Genomic DNA, 4,221 nt, shown 5'->3' with positions numbered 1-4,221 from the left:
CATCTGATAACTCCTTAACCTTTTTTTTTCCCTTAGAAAAAACAATATCTCAAATATTTCAGTTACAGAAAGTGGTGAACATCCTTGTAAGTCACTGCTTAGAACTAAGAAATAATCACTTTTTTCATACTTTAATGAGTGTTTCTTACGCTGTTTTTCTGACTTCTTGAGGGCCAGGTTGCATGCTAGTGTGGTAGGATTTACAGGCTCATCCTGAGTTGCTTCGCCCTGAAGGACATGCAGATTATTATATCGACAAAGCTGCAAGGTACGAGTCTCCCAGGTGTGGACATTTTGTCTGTGTTAACTCCACTGCAGCACCGTGGCAAGATACCTGACGGAAGCAGCTTTGCACATGGAGTCCTGTCAATCATGGCAGAGAAGGCATGGCGGTGGGAGTGCCTGGTGGAGAGTCCTCAGTGGTGCTGAGCAGGAGGCAGGGAGAGCTGGCTGCCACCATCCCAGAATCTGCTGTCACCCTCCAGACCCTATCACCTAAAGGGCCTGTGGCCTTCAAGATGGTGACACAAATGTTCAGAACATGAGCCTGAGGGAGACATTTTGGACTGAAAGCATAACTGTCGAAGAGTTGCTGGCTTATACTGTTGACAAAATTACAAGAACTCATAGAGGCTTGTTTTGGACATAAGAAGAAAAACCAAGAAAATTGTCTGAATGATTCAGAGAAGGTTAAAAACAAAACAAAACATTTCCATGAATTTTGGTCATTGAGAACCTATGTGCACAACATTTTGGGGAGTGACATCTTGGGTAAGGTTAGAAGTGTTATTTTTTTAGTGATTTTTAATAAAAGGTGAAACAACTGGGTGATTGCCATTTTCTTATTATTTTAAGGGTCAGGGTTTTATGTAGCCCAGGCTGGCCTCAAACTCACTATGTAGACTTGGACCCTTGGTTTTCCATCCTCCTAAATGCTGGGATTACCTACATGCATTACCTTGTCCAGTAGGTGATTGCCAATTTAAAAAGTTGCTAAAAAAATTAGTCAGTAGCAACATTGAGGTTGGTTTCCTTGACTGTCAGCCCCAGGCTCCAGTTCTCTTGCCCACATTTGGCTTTACTTCAAGTCTCCTACCTGCGTTTACTTCTCCAAGTTTCCCTTCATTTCATCCTCTACTTGCATCGGACCATCCTATTTAGCTTGTTAACAAAAATACAAAATGCTAAGTGTGCATCTGTCTACTGGAAATTAGTGTGTGTGTGTTCCATAAAATGTTGTTTTGGTGAAAAGCAAGGGCTCTAGCTTGTCCTTGACAACAATTCATTAATCATGAGTGCTGCAGTACGCAACCAAGCAACAGGAAAAGATCCTTGGTGCAGTAAGCTCTCAGCCTGCAAAAGCCAGAGTAGTGCCTTGTGGGCTAAGGAGCTTGAGGCGCCAGTGTGTTCAGGACCAAGGTGGAGCTCTGCTCTGCATTACCTGGACATTATGAATGCCAAAGAGGTCTGCTTGCCTTTCTTGTATCTTTCTGCCAGGTGGATATTAGTTTCCTAGCCCTTCTATAATTTTAAAGTGGAATTTCCAACAAGGAAGCAGCCCTAGGAGCTACAAATTTAAAAAACTAAAATGACTGTGGACATTTAGATATAGCTCCCTTTTGGCAAATCAGCTTTTTTTTTTTTTTAATAGTAGTAAATCTTCCTTGATTGAATAGCACCGGAACAGAGAGAATGATCGCTATTATCCATGCATGGTAATTAAGGAAATAGTTCTTGTCTCTGTACGAGGGACAAAGCTCTGTTTGACTGTAAGAAAGTTAAGTGGTAGAGAATTTTTGGAACGCAAAGAATAGTCAAAGGACTCCAGTTACTACCAACTGGCTATTTTAAAGACAAATAGTAGGTAAGAGATGCTTTTTCTTAGAAGTAAGAAGGTGCTTAAGGGGGACATTAAATAAAAATGTCTTTTCTGTGTTTTTATAAAGAGAGCAAAGTAACATTTAATGAAAATCAATGTCTCAAGAGAAGATACTCTTTAATTTTTCTCTTTGGGGAGAGTTTGCCTTTTTTTCATAAGCTTCAATGTATTAATATATATTTGTTGCTGTTCTCAAACAGGGTATCAGGCTGGCCTTGAACCTGAAGCAGTTCTCTTGCCCCAGGCTCTTAAGGGCTGGGATGGCATGAATGAACCACCATACCCAACATCAATGCATTAAGACTTCGCTTCGCCAAACGTAGGTCAAACCTCAAAACAGCAAATTCCAGTGCTAACACATCTGTATCAATAATCACAATATATACTTGTTAATGCAATAAAAATAGTACCACTACGGAAATACCAAATTGTATAAATTGAATTGGTGCCGACAGGAGAATTTCCCTCTCGGATTTCACGTGCCAGATGTGGTGTTCCACGTCTCTTTCCCGTGTTCTTTATCAGTCTTCGGACCATCGGCATTGATCCACCTAGGTTACCATATATCTCATTTTAGCTCAAGCACAGCAGAGGAAAGCATAGCCGTGTGGACTAGTTTTGAAATAAATGATACCCCGGAGCAATGAGATGTATGGAAAACAGAGTTATTTTATTTCTTTAGAAAAACAAAATTGGAGTGAAAGTTTTCTCAAAAGAACACAAACAGTAATCATCCTCCCCTTTAGGACTTTGTTCTTTTGGACTGGAACAACGGCTCAGTGGTTAAGAGTATGAGCTGTTCTTCCAGACGACCTGGTACAATTCCCAGCACCTACATGACAACTCACAACTGTCAGTAACTCCAGTTCCAATGGTCTCTGACCTCTACCGGCACCAGGCACATATGCACTAGGCAGACATACAGGTAGACAAAATACTCAGACACGTAACAACAACAAAAGGAAGAATAAAAGAATTGTACTTTCTAGGCCCTACCCATCAATGGTAATTTACAGGCAATCAACCAACCACAGTTGAGAATCAGTGTTCTCCAGCGACAAGCCCTTGACAGGCTATCTGATTGCAAATGCTCATCCACGTACATATACATGAATAATGCTAAATGGACTCAGTCTGGTGTGTGTGTGTGTGTGTGTGTGTGTGTGTGTGTGTGTGTAACAATAATGCACCAATACTTGAAGAAGTCATGCATTTGAGGAGGGATGAAAGGAGCTGGAATGATGAAAATTATGCAAATACAGTATTCAAGTGAAATTCTAAAACAGAAATGTGCTCTGAACATTGGGAGATGGAGAAGTGAGCACACGTTTCCTATAGAGAACCAGATGGTAAATGTTTGCCTGCTGTAAGCCTCTGTCACAGCCACGCAGGTCTCATGTGCAGTGCAGACACGCCCACAGAACATGTAACATGTGTGGCTGCTTCCAGTCCAGCTATGTTGACAGATACTGAACTCTGAATTTCATTTAACTTTCATGCATTAAAGAAGCTTTCTTTTTCTGCTCCCCCCCAAAAAAACATACTACAAATATGAAGCATGCATACAGTAACAGGTTGGATTTGATTCCCAGGCCCTTCTCCATAACTGATTCATATTGTCTGTCTGTCTGTCTGTCTGTCTGTCTCTTTATCTTTGTCTCTATCTTTCTGTCCCTGTGTCTCTCTCCATAGAGAGTATGGTGAGGGTATTTTCTGTGGATATATACATGATAAATCCACTAAAGTCCTGATGTAGGACTACTTTCTTGCTAGATGAGAACATACTCACATACTACTGTTGACTTTACAGGCAGAGAGCAAAGCATTTATCCAAATAATACTGGCATTGTGAGCACCAATCTCTGAAATGATTTGCTATGGCAAGGAGACCATTTTTAGGTATAGAATCCTTCTTGCCTAGCATGTTTGAGGCTTTGGGTTTATCTCCAGCATCACACACACACAAAAAAAGTGGTGGTGGTGGTGATGGTGGTGGTGGTGGTATGGAGAGAGAGGGAGAAAGAAAGGGAGAACAAGAGTTAAAGTCCTGCCATATAAAGGAATCCGTAATCATTTTATGAAATATAGGCACCTATATGAATGTCCATAGTGGTGAATTGTTGCCTGTGTCCGGGACTACTTGCTGCTGACCCTACTTGCCCTTTTGGGTTGGAGGTTGTACTGGCTAGCTTTGTGTCAACTTGACACAGCTGGAGTTATCACAGAGAAAGGAGCTTCAGTTGTGGAAATGCCCCCATGAGATCCAGCTGTGGGGCATTTTCTCAATTAGTGATCAAGGGGGAGAGGCCCCTTGTGGGTGGGACCCTCTCTGGGCTGGTAGT

This window comes from Mus pahari, chromosome 6 (assembly GCF_900095145.1).
Source record: "Mus pahari chromosome 6, PAHARI_EIJ_v1.1, whole genome shotgun sequence".
Taxonomy (NCBI): domain Eukaryota; kingdom Metazoa; phylum Chordata; class Mammalia; order Rodentia; family Muridae; genus Mus; species Mus pahari.
This window is presented reverse-complemented; position numbering follows the sequence as displayed.